The sequence below is a fragment of the Canis aureus genome, chromosome 20 (genome assembly GCF_053574225.1).
Source record: "Canis aureus isolate CA01 chromosome 20, VMU_Caureus_v.1.0, whole genome shotgun sequence".
Taxonomy (NCBI): Eukaryota; Metazoa; Chordata; class Mammalia; order Carnivora; family Canidae; genus Canis; species Canis aureus.
The window spans coordinates 7,230,504-7,248,168 of record NC_135630.1 but is presented as its reverse complement, the minus strand read 5'-3'; the positions used below and the strand labels follow the sequence as shown (position 1 = coordinate 7,248,168).

General features: G+C 39.0%; 2 long non-coding RNA genes across 2 annotated transcripts; one reads left to right on the top strand and one right to left on the bottom strand.

Moving 5' to 3' along the window:
• Positions 1–814: 814 nt before the first annotated feature.
• On the bottom strand, positions 815–7,988 carry LOC144291424 (uncharacterized). The gene is made up of 5 exons (XR_013358679.1): positions 6,379–7,988; positions 5,104–5,261; positions 3,552–3,888; positions 3,069–3,204; positions 815–2,983 (listed from the first exon to the last, which is right to left on the bottom strand). It is a non-coding gene; the product is annotated as an uncharacterized LOC144291424 (long non-coding RNA).
• Positions 7,989–8,041: 53 nt separating this feature from the next.
• On the top strand, positions 8,042–17,263 carry LOC144291423 (uncharacterized). The gene is made up of 5 exons (XR_013358678.1): positions 8,042–8,453; positions 10,694–10,936; positions 11,337–11,423; positions 12,391–12,760; positions 15,690–17,263. It is a non-coding gene; the product is annotated as an uncharacterized LOC144291423 (long non-coding RNA).
• The last annotated feature ends 402 nt before the right edge of the window (positions 17,264–17,665 follow it).

Below are 17,665 nucleotides of genomic sequence, written 5' to 3'. Positions count from 1 at the left end.
AAATGTCTCAGAACCACTTTGCAAACCATCCATAGTATGTTCATCACAAGATGTAATGAATCACTGCTCACCTCAATCTCCTTTCATTTCCAGGAAAGAGGATGTTCCTGATAAAAAGAAATAACATTGATTTGTGTGTATTATACATTGCTAAAGCGTTTGCACAGAAATATGGAGTTGAGTAACTGACTGAGGAACAATTTGACTGCTTCATTAAAATGCAGAGAATTCACCTGGGTGGCTCAGTTGGGTAAAGCATCATGTCTGCTCAGGTCATGATCCCAGGGTCCTGGGATGGAGCCCTGCATTGGACTCCCTGCTCAGCGGGGAGTCTGCATCTCCCTCTGGCCCTGCCCCTCCCTTGGCTTGTGCTCTGCTCTCTCTCGCTCATTCTCTCTTAAATAAATAAATAAATAAATAAATAAATAAATAAATAAATAAAATCTTTTAAAAAAATATAGAGAATTTTTCTTTAAAAGGATGACAGGCAAAACATCTCAGAAATATCTATGTTGCCCCTTCCGATGTGGACTGGATGAAACTTTGGAATAGAGAAATCTGTTATGAAAAGCCAACAGGTGTCTGTAGAGATTTCATTAGTCGCCTTTTCTGGGAACCTGGGAAATGTAAACTGTTTACAGATAATGAAACTTTATCACATAGTTGGGCATGTGAATTTTCATGTAAAATCTGTGCTAGAGTTACTAATAAAGTTAGAGCATTTGAATTTTTCTCAGGTTATTACAGCTCTTGACATACAGTAAATTCTTTTTTTTTTTAAAGATTTTATTTATTTATTCATGAGAGACACAGAGAGAGAGGCAGAGACACAGGCAGAGGGAGAAGCAGGCTCCGTGCAGGGAGCCCGACGTGGGACTCTATCCCGGGACGCCGGGGTCATGCCCTGAGCCCAAGGCAGGTGCTCAACCACTGAGCCACGCAGGTGTCCTGGCATACCATTAACTCTTGACACTGTTATTTTCTTCTCCTCACTCCCTTCACAGTCTTTACGTGCTCTCTTCCATACAGTAGAAGATTTCAGAAGGGACGGGAGTAAATGAATACCGCACTTCACTTTGAGTCAATCTCAAGGGCTCCTGTCCAGCAAGAAGGGCCAACAGATGTCATACCCACTCTCCTGTTTCCTTTCTCACAGGCTTGCTTGGGTTCAAGTTGATTGGTTATTTAGTCAGTCTAATTTGGCTGTTGAGTTGATGAAAATCCTCAGTATGAATCCTTTCCAGCCCATGATTTACACTGCAGAGATATGACCTGAGTTTCTAACCCGTGCTGATCAAGATGCTAAAATGATCTGCATTAGGAAATCATAACTTCTTTTTGAAACATTTAAACTTGAAAAATAACTGACCGTGTATGGCTGTAATGGGATTATCCAAACATTGTTGAGATGGAGCTAAATTTAGGTAGTTTGGAAGCTGTGCAGCTCTTGATGGGCCCGTGCTCATTGGCATTGAGTTTTATTGCTTTGTTCTCCCAGAGGCCAATGACTTCTAAGTGTTCCTCTTTCATGAACTGTCATCCTCGCTCCCGTCTTTGGCACGTCAGCTTCTGTTTCCTTCCTGTTCCTCACTCTTGACCTCTTGACCAATTACTCAGTTATTCTTTTTCTATTTGTATAAGCAAATGAGAATAGGACAAAAAGGGGAAAAAAGGATTTGAAAATTTTTAAATTAAAAGATGCCAATTTTGTCCTTTTATTTCAAATTTCTTAAAAGTTAATGAGAAAATGAGGTATAATATATTTTAAGACTGTGTATTTACTCAAATTAGTATTTATTAGAAACCTAATTTGCATGCCATTATAATATCTGCTGAATTTAAGCTCTGGGAATGGGGACGCCTGGGTGACTCAGTGGTTAACCGCCTGCCTTCAGCCCAGGGTGTGATCCTGGAGTCCTAGGATTGAATCCCGTATCAGGCTCCCTGCATGGAGCCTGCCTCTCTCTGCCTGTGTCTCTGCCTCTTTCTCTCTGTCTCTCATGAATAAATTAATAAAAATCTTAAAAAAAAAACTCTGGGAATGTTCTTATTACCTGGATTTTAACATGATGTCACTAAGAAATAGGATTTGGTAAGAAATACAAAATTGTGATAGTGGGCAACACACACACAGAGTCTATGTTCTATTTTCTTTAAACAAAACATAAATAAATGAAATGTTGACTATAAAATGGCTATAAAAATCTGTACTTCTTCATTTCCTGTTGATACTGAAAGTAGAAAAAAAGACAAGAAAAAGTGAGTTGTTTTAGGCTTAGGCTTTCTTCATTTCCCATAGTAGTCACTTATGCCATCAAATCCAGCCAACAGCCCCTGACAGTAGCACAGCAGTGAGAGGGTCTGGGGAAAAGGGGAGATAATGGGACTTGATCCAATTAAAACTGGTAGGAAAAATGTAGCTCTTCACATTAAATGACCGAATGGCTTCTTTACCCCATTTGACATCCAGTTAAACATTTGAGAACTATTCCCAGATGCAGTTGCAACAGCTAATGCTCAACGCTTGTTTAGTCATTAAGATGGATTTCCAGAGATTCCATTTTAAGAAACTTGGAGAGACAACTGATTTAAAGACTCAACAAATATTTTGGGAAAAAATATCTAGAGTAGCATAGTAATGGTCTAACATACGTTAGGTTATATTGTGCCTATCGCTGCCCTCAGCCTAGTTGTGACTTCTAATAATATCTGTGAATGTGTAAATTCAGACAATGTTGTCTTAAATCTTCGGAACAGTAACTGGTCTCCCACACAACCCTCAGATCTAGCGTGCCGATGGCAAAGCTTCCTCCCGCAGTTTGTCTCCTCTCCGTCCTTTGGTCCACCTTCAAAGCACATCGCTTCCTTCAGCGGTCAGTACAGATTTGTTCAAGAGGAGGCTTCTTCTCATTTTGTATGGACTAAATTCAGCATCGTGTGGTTAGACAGTGGGCCTCGAGGGACTTGGAATCGGGTCCATCACCTTGGAATGAATTAACAATTTATTTAGGCAAAACATCCTCCTTTAACTGCTGACGAAGGGAAGGCTGAGAGGAGAGGTGACTTACCCAAGGGCCCCGTACTCAGTGACCTCAGGGGAACTTCTCCTGACCACCCGTCCAGTGATTTTCACTCCACCAGGGAGCCTGTTTTCCCTCAACTCTTCTGGTGACTCCACGTGTTATAGAATCAAAGACTCCTTATCTGTGAAATGGAGATTCCAGAATAGGCATTTTGCAGCATTGTTGTAAATAGGAAAGAGTTTTTAATGCCCCTTGTGTAGTTTAATGGCTCATGTGTTCAGTAGATTCATTTCATCCTCCTGCGAATGGTATCGACTCCTTCAACGCAGCGGCAGCAGAGGGCCTGTGCCAAAATAGGTCAGAACTTCTCAGGTATTCCGACTGTGGAGAGTTTTGGCTAGTGAATCAGATTGAGTCTATTTTATACAACATGGTTGTGAATTATCATTTTTAAGGTCTATCCCCTAATAATAATTTTTTAAAAAGGTAGCCTGGGCATGAATAAAGCATATTTCTAAAGTGCATTACCTTTGGATTGGAAGCTTCTTGAATGTTATCACTTGATGTCTGGCAGCATAAAGGGCATGATGTGTTGGAGCCCTGGGCCGTAGTCCCAAGACCTGGGCTCATCCCAGCTGCTGCGGTGCAGTCTTGGCCGCTCTAGTACTTTAGTACTTTAGTTAGTCTTTAACTGCTCTAGTATTCCGCTGCTCTTCATGTGAAGTGCAGACAGGGCTGGATGACTTCTAAATTCCTTTCTAATTCTAAGACACAGAGGAATCTCAGCCAAAACAAATGTTTGGGGAGCAATATGACATTTTCCAGGAGAATAGATGGTCTAACACATTTTTTTAAATTGAAGTCACTAAAAAATCAAAGGAAAAGAACAGAAAAGTCTTAAATTAGTGTCAATGGGCCTCTCTTGCTGGAAACTTACAGTAGTTGTATAATGAAAACACCCAGTAAACCCAAGTTGACTTAGTACATTCAGAAATACAAGAATAAAACCTATTAATGGCTTGAAGAGTTTATCTGAACACTGTGAGTAATCAAAGAGAGGTCTTGGGGTGAACTCTGAGAACACTCACGACTGATTCTCACGTATCTGACTTTCTGTGAGTGAGGAGCTGAGTTCCAGCTGTGTGCGTGCTGAGTTGATTAAGGAAGCTGAATTTCCTCGACGTGGATATGTACACGTATTGCCGTGGTTTCTTTTCCCAGAATATCTGGGACAGCCTGATGCTGCCTGGAAGAGGACAGGAAAAGTCCTATCTGGCACTGGGCCCCCAGGGCCCCTCCCTACCTAGACACCTGGAGCCACTGACTGTGGGCATCCCTCCAGGCAGGGAGGCAGGGTGGGAGGGCAGAAAGCCGAGTGACGGCAGGCCGACCTAAGGGGTTGAACTCTGGCTCTGCTCCCTTGACGGCTGTGAGAACGAGGGCTAGTCATTTCACATGTCTGAGCCTGTTTCTTCACCTTCAAAATGACCTTGATAAATGGTAACCGTTACATTGCCCTGTCCCACCTTTTTGGCTTAGTCTTTGCTGGGGTTTACATTCCGACTTGAGTTTTTAGTCTAGTTGATCCCTGGTTCTCATGCCTCTGGACTTAGTCTATGGACACACAACCCTGCCTCATACCTAAACGATGTCCTCTATTCCTTTACTGGTGTTTTCGCCCCAGATCCATCTCTTCTTGACATCTAAGTGTACCTACATGTGTATTATGGCCAGGCAAGATAGAACAAACCTTCAAATGAATGATAGGTTTTCTTTTTTTTTTAATAATAAATTTATTATTTATTGATGTTCAATTTGCCAACATACAGAATAACACCCAGTGCTCATCCCGTCAAGTGCCCCCCTCAGTGCCCGTCACCCATTCACCTCCACCCCCCACCCTCCTTCCCTTCCACCACCCCTAGTTCGTTTCCCAGAGTTAGGAGTCTCTCATGTTCTGTCTCCCCTTCTGGTATTTCCACCCATTTCTTCTCCCTTCCCTTCTATTCCTTTTCACTATTATTTATATTCCCCAAATGAATGAGAACATATAATGTATGTCCTTCTCTGATTGACTTACTTCACTCAGCATAATACCCTCCAGGTCCTTCCACGTCGAAGCAAATGGTGGGTATTCATCGTTTCTAATGGCTGAGGAACATTCCAGTGTATACATAGACCACAGCTTCTTTATCCATTCATCTTTTGATGGACACCGAGGCTCCTTCCACAGTGTGGCTATTGTGGACAAATGATAGGTTTTCCAAGTAAAATATGATTAGTATAAAGTCAAGTATTTGTTCACTGTTAGAATCCAAATGCTCAGATGAATTGATCCTTATTTTTTTAAAGATTTATTTCTTTAAGAGAGAGAGAGACAGAGAGTGCACACATGTGCAAGCTCGGGGAGGGACAGAGGAAGAAGGAGAGAGAACCTCAGCCACACTCCAGACTGAGCGCAGAGTCTGACTTGGAGAGTGGATTGTGCTCATGATCCTGAGATCATGACCTGAGCCGAAATCAAGAGTCAGACTCTTAACCAACTGTGCCATCTAGGAGCCCCTGGGTCAACTGATTCTTAAATATAACCACATATACCTAGTTATTAAGTCCTAGCCTTGCAACCACCTCCCTCTAAAAAGAAATCACACCTCCTAATAATTCATCTATCATTCCAAGAAGCAAATAGTTGGTTGTTCTAATGAATCACTAAGTGTTGAGCTTGGCCGTTCTTCATCCTTCTGGATTGTTGTCTTGTGCCATTTGTGGGGAGCCTCAGGGAAGTCACCCTGTAACTGAACATTGCTCACATGTGTCATGTTTTTCCTTCTTATGGGATCATAGAAAATTGATAAATTATGATTGGTATTCTTTTTTTTAACCATTGATGATGCAGTGTTTTTTTTTTAAGATTTTATTTATTTTATTTATTCATGAAAGACACACACACACACACACACACAGAGATAGGCAGAGGGAGAAGCAGGCTCTATGCAGGGAGCCCGATGTGGGACTCGATCCCGGGTCTCCAGGATCACGCCCTGGGCTGAAAGTGTCGCTAAACCGCTGAGCCACCCGGGCTGCCCTATGATAGGTATTCTTAAAATGGACTAAATCCACTGAATTTTTTTTTTTTTTTTAAAGATGGCCTGTTTCCACTGATGTAAAGTGAGCTGATTCCTTGGTCAGTGGCCCTCTTGTTGAGGAAAGCCACATGCTCACTCTGAAAAGAAGTTAAGGAGAAATGTTCACTTTTTTTATGCCAAATCAAACAAAATGGAATTACAGTTGGATTTCACTATGTACCCACAATTTCTGCCTGACAGAGAGTAATGGAAAGCAGGAGAGTACTTACATTTGCTGAGATTAGTTCATTCCGAACCTCCAGGCTGTAGGTGAGGGCAGCCCCTTTCTCCCTAAGGGAGCAAAGTCGCCTCAGGTGTCCTGGAAGAGTCACATACCCAGGGACTCCCATCTTAAGAAGAGGGTTGGGAAGGGGAGTGGGGACTAGGGAAACTGGTGAGACCTTTTAATCGGTTGGTATGTCACGTTGTCTTGAAACATCAGCCTCTTTACCATAAGGACACCAGTATGGTCCAGCTCACAGATGGAGGAGGCCCGAAATGTTGTAGACTTTGAAAACTGCACATTCGGTGATGTTATACAAAATCCTGGGGACACGTCTGTTCATGTTGGATAGTAAACATTTCGTTTTCAGATCTGTGTTCACGGCTACCCCTCAAAAAGTCTGCTCTAACAGAGCAGAAGCCCATATATATATAGGAAAGAAACACCCCATGTGGTAATGCGAGCCAATCAATATTTATGACAACTTTCTACAGCCTTTTCCCCAACCTCCTACCTACTGAAAATCTTGCTCGCCATGATGGTTAATCAATCGGAACTACCTTCTAACACGTGACATTGAAAGATGCATGGCGACCCAAGACCTATTTAACATCTGTCTAAAACTTCACTCTGTGTTGAATTAAAGAAGCAATATATTTCTGCCCAAATACTTTGTTATGGATCCTTGGTAGTAACTGCTTGGTTTCCATTCTCCGCTGGACAACCTGCATTTCTTCGGTAACGCTTTCCCTGCTGTGTTAGTTAGGCCACAACTATGCTGAGCATTACTGCTGGATCCGCAACCACAATCCACTCTCCTTCAATAGCATTTTCACCTGATGTACCACAACTAGAAAAGAAAAAGGCACAAGCCTCATGTTCCTGGACTCTCCTGAATTCCTTCTTCCCACTCCTTTTTGAGCCATTACCATGAGGTTGTACCATTACCCCTCTATTGAATCGGCTCTAGGAAGAGTGATCTTCAATTCCTTTTTACTATACAAAGGCTTTGACTTCTGAAATACATTTTTTTTTTTAGTTATGAATAGTAAGCTTTCTATTTTCCTCTAAAAATGGTTTTCTATTCCTTACTCCTGACTGATGGCTTAGCTAAATGTAGAAGTCTAGGTTGACAGAAATTATTTTAGTATTTTGAAGATATTATTTCTTCTGATTCCTAATGATGCTAGAAAGGAGTTTGCTATCAATCAGACTGTTTCTGTTTTCAAGGTAATTTTTCTTCTTCAATTGCTTTTAATTCTTGATATTTGGTGTTCTGAGGTTTCATCATGCCACCATTGTGGATTTGCTTCTGTTTATCCTTTTGTGCTTATTGCATTTCTTCAAGCTGAAGACATGTCTTTTTCTTCTATCTGGAAAATCCTTGCTAGAGACTCAATGTTTGTGTTCCCCCACTCCAATCCGTATGTTGAAATCTAATCCCCAGTGAGAGGGTATTTGGAGGTGAGCTCTCTAGGAGATGACTAGATCATTAATGTGCAAGCCTCCTGATGGGATTATCCCCTTATAAAGAAGACTTCAGAGAGTTCTCTTGCCCCTTCTTTCATGTGAGGACACAGAAAGAATTCTGCAGGCCAGAAAGGGCCCCTCACCCAACCATGCTGGCACCTGATCTTGGAATTCCGGACTTCAGAATTCTGAGAAATGTTTCTATTATTTAGAAGCCACCCAAACTGTGGTATTTTGTTACAGCAACCAGAATGGACTAAGACAGACAAATGTCAGTATATATTTCCATGATCTTGGCCATTTTTTGTACTCTGTAACTTCTACTGCAACCAAGATACAGAACATTGCCTTACCCCAGAGAGGTCCTTTATATTCATCTCCATCAATCCTCTCCATCCCTTGACCACAGGCAACCACTGATTTGCTTACTATCTCTAAAATAGGTTATGCTTTTTTTTTTGTAGTTTTATTTGACTTCCCATTAATATTAAGATTTAATCACTATTTGGGGCAATGGACATGTTCCAAAATAAGATTGCAGTAATGGATGTACAAGTCTACACATTTACTAAAAATTATTGAGCTATGTCCTTACAATGGATTAATTTTCTGGTATATGAATTATACCTTGATAAAGCTATTAACATTGGTATAAAAATTTTATGACTATAAATATTTCCTTTTAGAATTTTTTTGGCTCTATTTTTAAGTCTTTCATATTCACCTCTTCTCTCATAATAGTTTCTTTTCCTTTCTCTTAACCTCTTACACATTTTTAGTATATTTGTTTGGTGAACTCTTCCTAATTACTTCATTTGTTCTGTTTCTTAATAGAGTTTAAATTCCAGGGGAGCCTGGGTGGCTCAGTCAGTTAAGGTCTGCCTTTGGTTCAGGTCATGATCTCAGGGTCTTGGGATTGAGCCCCTTATTGGGCTCCCTACACAGTAAAAGAGCCTGCTTCTCCCTCTGCCCCTCCCCCACGCTTATGCGAGCTCTCTCTCTCTAATAAATAAATCTTTTTTAAAAAAGAATGATAATTCCATTCATTATCTGTAGACTCTCCATTCTTATTTTTTGCTTCATTATAAGGTATGCAATTTTTTATTGTCAACTCTTCTTCAGAGGTTAACTGTGGGAATACCTTGTGCCCTGGGTTTTAAAAGTGTCCTATTGAGATATTTTGATATTTCTGGATCATGTTTTTTTATTAGTTCTCAACCTGCAGGTAGTATGTGTCCAGATGTCTCTAGACGACTATGTGTTTCTTTCATTGCTATTTAGGAACAGCAAATTTCCTTATTGCTTTCTCATCCAGTTGTACACAATTTTTTTACTTTTTTTTTTTTTAAAGAAAAAAAACAACACAAAACAGGACAGCCTTTGAGGCCTTACCTGCCTGAGGCTCTGTCTCAAGACCTGCATGGGTATTGAAAACCAGGACTCCAATCCCAGAGTCAACATAGGTCTGAGCACTCAAATTCCCAACACAATATTACTTTCTACTTCCTATTAAGTATTTGAGTTCAGTCTTATTTTTGGTATTTTTGGAATGTTTTCCCTTTCCTTCTTTTGAGCTCATCTTTTAATTAAAAAATATTTTTGGGGATCACCTGGATGGCATAATCTGTTAAATGCCTGAGCCTTGGTTTTATTTCAGGTTGTGGTGTCAGGGTCCTGAGATTCACCCCCTGGAGTCTGGCCCCATGCTCAGTGGGAGTCTGCTTGAGTTTCTATCTCCTTTTCCCTCTGCCCTTCCCCTCTACATGTGTGTTCTCTTTCTCTCTTTCCAAAATAAATAAATAAATCTTTAAAAAAGTATTTTTGATTACCTTTATCCATAATTTCTATGTATTTTTAATGTGTTCAATGCTTAACTACATTAACTTCATTCACCATGATTCAAGAGTTACTTAGTCTTCAAATCATAGGGTTGTTTTTCAGTTCTTGGTTCACTGATTCCTTGAAATGTTGCATGTGTCAACTTCTAACATGGTAGCTCCTTATACCTTGGTTTTTGTGACATCATTTGCTCTCATCTTTTCTATTACTCACAGAAAACAGTAGGAACTGTTGGAAGAGCATGAACTTTGTCATCAGACACACTCAAATTCAAATACTGATTCTTCTACTTATGTATCATGTGATCTTCACGTTCATAATTTAACTTTGTTTTTTCCACTGTATGCTTTTGTGACTTGAATCACAGTTGAAGTTTGAGAATCCATAACTAATAGTAACAGTATTCTTGGTGGCAGAGAACAGTAGTGATGGGCTACTTTTTCCTTGTCTTTTAAAAATTTTCACCTTTCAAAAAAAAATAATCTTGCAACAAGTTAGTATTTTTTTAAATTGAGATAATAATTGACATAGAACATTATATTAGTTTCAGGTATACAACCACGATTGTATATATATGTATATTGAGAAATGATCACCATAGTGACTGGTCAACATCCATCACCACACACATTTACAATCTTATTTCCTTTGTGACGAGAATTTTAAGATATATTCTCTTAACAACTTAACACTGAGGTGCCTGGACCCCTTTGGGCAGATCTGGGGCTGCCTGGTGCTCTAATCAGGGGATTTGGAGGGGGCTCTCCTTTAGGGAGATGACAGGACTGCCCCCCCAGGTTAATGATTTAGCTTTAAGATCTTTATCTGTAAAAGGGAAAAAAAATACGTGTTCTTTAAAGTTATAATGAAGAATAAACTAAGTAATGTGTATAAAGGACAGGGAATACCTGACAAAGATTAAGTGCCTTAATATTAGTTGTAGCAGCAGATATTTATGATACTCTTGCTTTCAACTTAAAAGTGATAATTCTTCATGTTTCTTACTTTTCCAGATTCTTCAAACTGGATCAGTTCATAGAGTTTTTGAGGAAGAAAAAAAAAAAAAAACAGAGAGGATTCCTATTATTTTCTGACAAACTTTTTCTATTACATCATTGACCAGTCCAGAGGAGAGTGTTGTTGTTGTTGTTGTTGTTGTTGTTGTTGTTGTTTTTAACTCATGCAATTGCTTTTCTAAAGACAGAGATTGTGGACAGTTAATAATATCCAATTGAAAATCTCCTGGGTTATTTGAGGTAAGCTCAGTGGTAATATCAATAATAAATCCTTTCCTTCATTGGAGACACAGGTGAATAGATTTTTCTTCATTTTCCAATAAAAGCAGACTAAGTCAATGTACCATGCTAACATACAGGCTTTGCCTGAGAGGACTTATCTTCGTTTTTGCTCAATGGTGTCTATCATCTAGGAAAGGAGCACACAGATGTTGTATTTACAGTATTTTTGTACCATTAATTACCATTCACAAGAAGGGAAAAGTCCCTAGCTGCTCTCTTTCTTTCTCATTCCATATTTCTTCCTCCTAGAATAATCCTTGACACTCCCATGATTCCCGACATCACTTACAAACGGTCTACTCTCAAAATTATAATTCTAGACTTCATCTCTCACCTCTCTCCTGAATTCTATATCTAGATGCTGTTAGAAGTTCCTGTTGCCTGAATAATCTCAACTATGATTATTTTCTTTTCTGGTTTCCTGCAAGAAAGAAAACTTACAAAGGTAATAACCAAAGTAGAAAGTACCATGTTGACAATAGTTCAGGAATTATCCTGTAACTTTGTGAAAATCTCTAGTGAAAGTAGCATGGAAGGCTTTAATCTGAGAAATGTCTTACGTTGAAGCAACATTTCAACTATTTCACTATTTCAAGGTACCTTTACCTTGAAATAGTGTATACTTCACTTTCAACCTCCAAGCAAATATGGCTCCCTTGACTGCGCTGACAGAGATACCAATTCGAAGCACATCAACAAGTCAGAAAAAGAGAAAAATGAGTAGATATTGGAGGTCCCAGTTTTCTTATTATATCTGCTACATGGATCCAGGAAGTAGAAGGCAGTTTTCTGATTTTCAAAAATATACCCACTCCCGTCTTGATGTTTCACAGATAATTTTTAGTCAGCTCCTAGTGCTTAGTCTGTAAAATCATCCTTTTCTGCTATTAGTAGCCTCTTTCACTGCAGGGCTACCTCTCTGCCTCTCCTTGTGGTTCCAAGGATGCTAATTCCAGAATTGTCGTACTCTGATATACAGCCCAGAACTGGGCAATCGTATTATCCATCCAATTGACAATAGTGTTTGGTCAGAGCATGAGCATATTAACCAAGCCAGTCAGTCTTTTTCTTCAGTTTCACTTTGGGAGGGGGGAAAAAAATCTCTTTATCCTTGGATCACAAGCTGTAATGATAGACTCCAAAGCTAGATCATCTGTATAGCTGCAATGTGGCAACATCTAAAAGGAATAGGCCTACAATTAGAGAGCCATAGTGAAATGCAAAGCAAAGGACATTGATGATGCATTTGGATTTTTCAGTTACCCTTTTTCTTTTCATATAAGCCAGGGTTTCTGTTTGAAGTGGTTTGAGTTAGATTTCTGTAACTTGCAAGTAAAAATTGTAAAACACATCTTAGCATATCAAAAGTAGAACTCAGCATTGCATAAGTCCCAATTCTCTCCTCTCTCCAGTCTGTGCTGGTTGCTGAAATCTCCAGTTCCCTGATCTTCCATGTCCGAAACAAAGAAGTTATTGTAATCCTGTTACTGCTGCTGCTGCTTTTCCGTGTGAATGGTGGTGCTCCAGACTCATTAGTCCCATCATTCTCTGATGGTGGCAGTCGTGAATTCCTTACACAATTAGTGTTCAAGTGGATGGCTTTGAATCCAGCTTACAGGATGACCAGAACTGTCTGAGAAATCAGTAAGTGCCTAAGCACTCACAGAAATATCTGAAAAGGAAAACCTTGACAGAGTCAGCTATGTGATATGCAAGGACCCAATGTGAAATGAAAAGACATGCTCCTCATTCAAAAGACAGGAAAAAGAAATGTCATAAAAGGTATTAAAATATAAAGCTTTTCCCTTTCTTCCTAGGTCTCTCTTCACCTTTCATAGTGTATTATTTGCTATTTAATGTTGAGTCATCGGGATAGAGATACTCATTGGGTTTAGAGGCTCACAGGTGCCCCTTGATTTGTCTAGTGCACAGTCCACTAGCAGCAGGGCTTCCTCCCTTCCTCCCTCAACCATCGCTGCACAGCACCATGTCAGAGAAATAAATCTCCCCTTCCCATGACCTGCCACCCCAATTCATAGTGGGCTGGAGATGGCCAAAGACAAAAACCTCAATATCTGGATGAGCCCATTCTCAGGTAGAGTAAGAAGCTCAGAAGCCCATCTTTGCATAGTGACAATTGACTGTATGGATGTACTGCTGGCCCATGGCAGGGACAGCCACTGCCATGTCTGCCCTGAGATGTTGTCTCAGGTACTTGTCTCATCTGGCACCACACTTAGGCCCGCAGAAGAGGGTGAGTGTAGTAGTGCTTACTGGGCAGAGAAAAGAGTGGGTGAAGTGGGGTGGCAGGGTGCAGTGGGGCAGGGATGGCCTGTGGAGCCCCTCTCCAGGGAAGGCAAGTGGTGGGAATCAAGGCTGCACATAAGCAGGACCACCCAAGAGCCATGGCTCTCAGCCCCTTACCCATGCTCCATGGTTCTATTGACTTCACTTACAGCATGGAAATCCAAATATAAAATTATTGGAAATTTTAAGATGGTGACCAAAGAGCAATAAACCCCAAGCACAGGGCCCTTCTGAGGTCACACAGGACCCGACCTGCATGAAGTCCACTCTGTGAACAAATGGCCTTTTTGTTGATTTGGCCAAAGACAGCTCAACAGAATTATAATTTAGAAGCAGGAGACTGAGCTGTAGGTCCTCCCAGTCATGCTCTCTTGCCTCATTCTTCTAACCCTACCTGTGGCCCAGAAAGCACCAAGTACTCCCTGAAACACAGTTTGAAAATTAAAAACAAAACAAAAGCAAACAAAAACTAAAATTTTTATTCTTATTCAACAGTCTAGGAAAATTCTGGCACTTCAACTTTAATTTTCTTTTGTTTTCTATTAAAAACTCAGATGACAGCCTGTATTTAATAACAAATAATAATTTTAAATATTTTTAAAAAAACAAAATGCACTTGATCCTGTATTTAATTATTAAATCAAAAGTAAAACAATGTTCGTGTAATTATTTTAAAATCAGGAATTTAACAAATATTCACTTCCTTTACTACACACCCACTTCCTATTCTTGTGTTACTTTTTCCTGAGATTATGATTGTAGACCGTGATTATGAATTTTCAACATCAAGGTTTAACTACAGGAATCTTTCTGAGTTTTCACTTTAATTTTGAGAACTTTCAGAAGACACATTAAAACATGTTTGCATATTTGTAGCTAAGTTCATTGTCAAGTACTTCTCCATTTTAGAGATCTTGATGATTAAACTTCCAAGTGGGTGGAGTACATTTCTGAGGTTTTGTTTCATTTCTCTCATTCATGGGAGGAAAGTGGGTGTTATATTTTTTTGGAGTTTCTGCATGTATAAGATGTTTTTTGTTACTATCTGACATGAATGACATTTGATTTGATTTGATTTGGGATTCTGTGTTCTCCATTTTTAAACCTCAGATCACTATAGACATTCTATTCTTTACTGGAATTTAAGAGAGCATTATACTCTTATACTTGTAATTAAAAATATTTTATTAATTTTTTGTGTAACAAACAGATTCTGGCCTTTCCTGCCTGGAAAAGTATTCTTCTATCATATCTTGGATTATAATTTCTCTATTACTTGTTTTATTTCTTTTTTTTTCTTTTTAGAATATCTTTGTATCAGGATATTGGATCTCTCCTCTCTGTTCCTCATATGTCCTCATATGTTGTCACATTTATCATTTTTATGATTTCTCCTTCTTTCTCCTGTCCCTGGGGGACATTTTGAAGTTTTTTGTTTGGTTTGTTTAGCCTCACTTCTGTTCTACATGACTCCAATGAAAATTTTAATACTGCTATTACAATTTTTAAAATTTCTTCGAAGTGTTCTTGATCTCATCTGCTCTTATCTTACTTTCTGCTGTTTTTTTTTTGTTTTTTTTTCCATTCTGCTATGAAGTGAGCTATATTTAGGCCTTGGGTTTGCAGGTACATTGCTGGTAAGGATTGTCCATGGTCATCCTTACTGTCACTTGTGTATTGGTAAAAACCATCCTCTCAGCTGTACACAGCTTTAGCTCAATTTATGATACCTCAGAAATATTCATCTGGCACTGAAATGGAAAATTCTGTTTTTACTGTTTTTACTTCTCCATTTCTTTACTCTAAGGGAGATAGCATAGATCCTAAAACAGCCCTCCATTATTCAATCTGGTGCAGTCCATGAAAGATTGGTCTCCCCTGCAAACACCACTCCCAGCACCCTTCTTGTCTCTGCTACTATTTATGTGGCTTTACCTAAAAGGTCATCTTCCTGGGATACAAGGGCCACTTTCCCTTGCTGTCTGCCCCTGGCCTTGTTGAACAGACAGAATTATCCTGGATAAGAGGAATTGAGAAGGGAGGTGCAAGATCTCAGCTGTCTCAAAAGACAGTAGAGGAGGGGTTCCTCAGTTTTCTTTATTTCTTTCCTTTTTTTAAAGATTGATTTATCTACTTAAGAAAGAGAGTGTGTGCAAGCAGGGGGGAGGAGCAGAAGGAAAAGGAGAGCAGCAGGTTCCCCACTATGGCGAACTCCAAGCAGAACTCCAAGCAGAGCTCCATCTCACCACCCTGAGATCACAACTGGAGCAGAAATCAAGATTCCAACACTTATCCAACTGAGCCACCCAGGTGTCCCTCAGTTTTCTGATTAATGTGATATTTATTGCTATAAAAACAAGCAGTAAAAATGAGTCAACGTCTCTTTCTCTTCTTTTATTTTCAGTTGTGTCATTCTGGTTCAGAGAGTAAATTGCAAGCAGGCCACTGATGATGTTGCTCCATTCAACTGCTGCAACATCAAAGTCCATGGAACTATCAGTGTCTGGCATGTACATTTGATTCCTGTCTTTAGGTTTTAAGCTATTGCTAATTATTGCCTTTCCTTATGATTTTTCCTCTAATTGATTTACAAGTTGGGAAATTGTGATCTCAACCCAGAAATCAGAGTCTTCTAAATGCAGGTAAAATCAACAGGCTAAGGAATGTCATAGTCATTTTATTATTTACAAGGCAACAGTTAACACATCCAATTTGAGTGGAAAGAATGCCAGCGTCAGAAAACTTAAAAGTCGAGTTTTTAACCCTGTTTATTATGTGACCTTAAACAAGTTGCTTAGCCTTCATGGATCTCTTTATTTTTTCATAAAGTGGCAATAATCATGTTTGTTCTAAGGATCTCATATGGGTATTGTGAGGACCAAATGATTTAATACTTGTAAAAGACCTTTGTAGTCATTAACACTCTAGATCCAATTATTACTATCACTCCCATGACCTTGGCTTCATCATTGGCAAGTTGAAACAGCTGAGCTAACTGAGCTAACAGGTCACAGAAGTGATTCATTAATATTTATTTCTAATTTTTAGCTGTTAGTGAATATAGATTTCGAACATAAAAAGTAAATGGTAATTGTGAGTACTGTAGACTCTGTCATTAAAATAAAAAGGAAAAATAGACATCTTTTATTTTTGTCAACTTGTTAAATTCATATGAATTTTACCTACTGCCTCCTAGGTTCTATAAATAGAGGGTTTCTTTCATAATTTTTTCCTCTTTACCCATAAGAATATGTGAATTTTCAGAGTCTGTACTACCCCTCTTAGGTGCATAAAGAATACATCAAATGAGACCAAAGAGTCACAGATAAACTTTTGCTGTTATTAAATTTGATTTGAACAGAAGAGTAGACAATTAAAATTGGAAAGTGTTTTGTAGAAAAGAAAGCAATGAAAAATTGGTCTTTAATTGTCTTTAAAACTAATTGGAGGCAGAGACTTCTAAATAGGGTTATAATTTATAGGCTAATAAATGCCACAGACATCTTGTTATTAACATGAAAATTAGCAAACATATAAGGAGAGACCAGTTTGGAATATGGCAGTTCTAAGCACATGGAAATAAAACACAAATCAATTATACATTTTATTATATTTTATTTGTAATTGGAGTATAATGTACTCCTCTAAGAAGAGACAATAATAAAATCTTCCAGGCTTTAAACCTAGTTACAAGTGAATGAGATAGTCTGCTTCATGGCATAGCAAACACTTTTTTAAGAGCAGGATTCTTTGCTGAAATATGACAAAAGTTTCTCTCTCTTTTTTTCTCTTCCTCTCTAAGTTATTGAAAGAAGTCTGTAAACTTGTATTCATTTTGCATGTAATGTGACTTTTCCCTTCATTTTGTGGATAGGAAAACCGAGATAAAGAGAAATGGAAGAATTTCAATGTCCTTATCATTTTACACTTTGTGTGTCTTTTTCCTATGTATTTTTAAAATAAATTAATTAATTCCTTGAGTTAAAAGCTGTCTTATCCATAATAGGTCACCACAGCCTTGAATGCAGTTACTCATTGTACACTTGCCCCAGAGCTGTAGCCCTGAAATGCATGTTGCAAGGAAGGAAATGGCTAACAGCAGGTCTATGATCTTCCTGGTAGCCTCTGGGATTCCTTAAAACATTAACCTATGAAATTCATAGAAGGGTATTGAAAGTTCTGGAGGTTTCACAACACCACACTTATGTGCAAGGATTTGCTAGAAGGACTCATAGAAGTCAGAAAGGCTGTTATGCTCACAGCCACAGTTTATTATAGCAAAATTAGCAAAAGAAAGAGGCACATAAGGGCAGGTTCCAGGAGAGTTCCAAGCATGAGCTTCCAGTTGTTCTCTCCCAGTAGAGTCTTGTGAACAATACT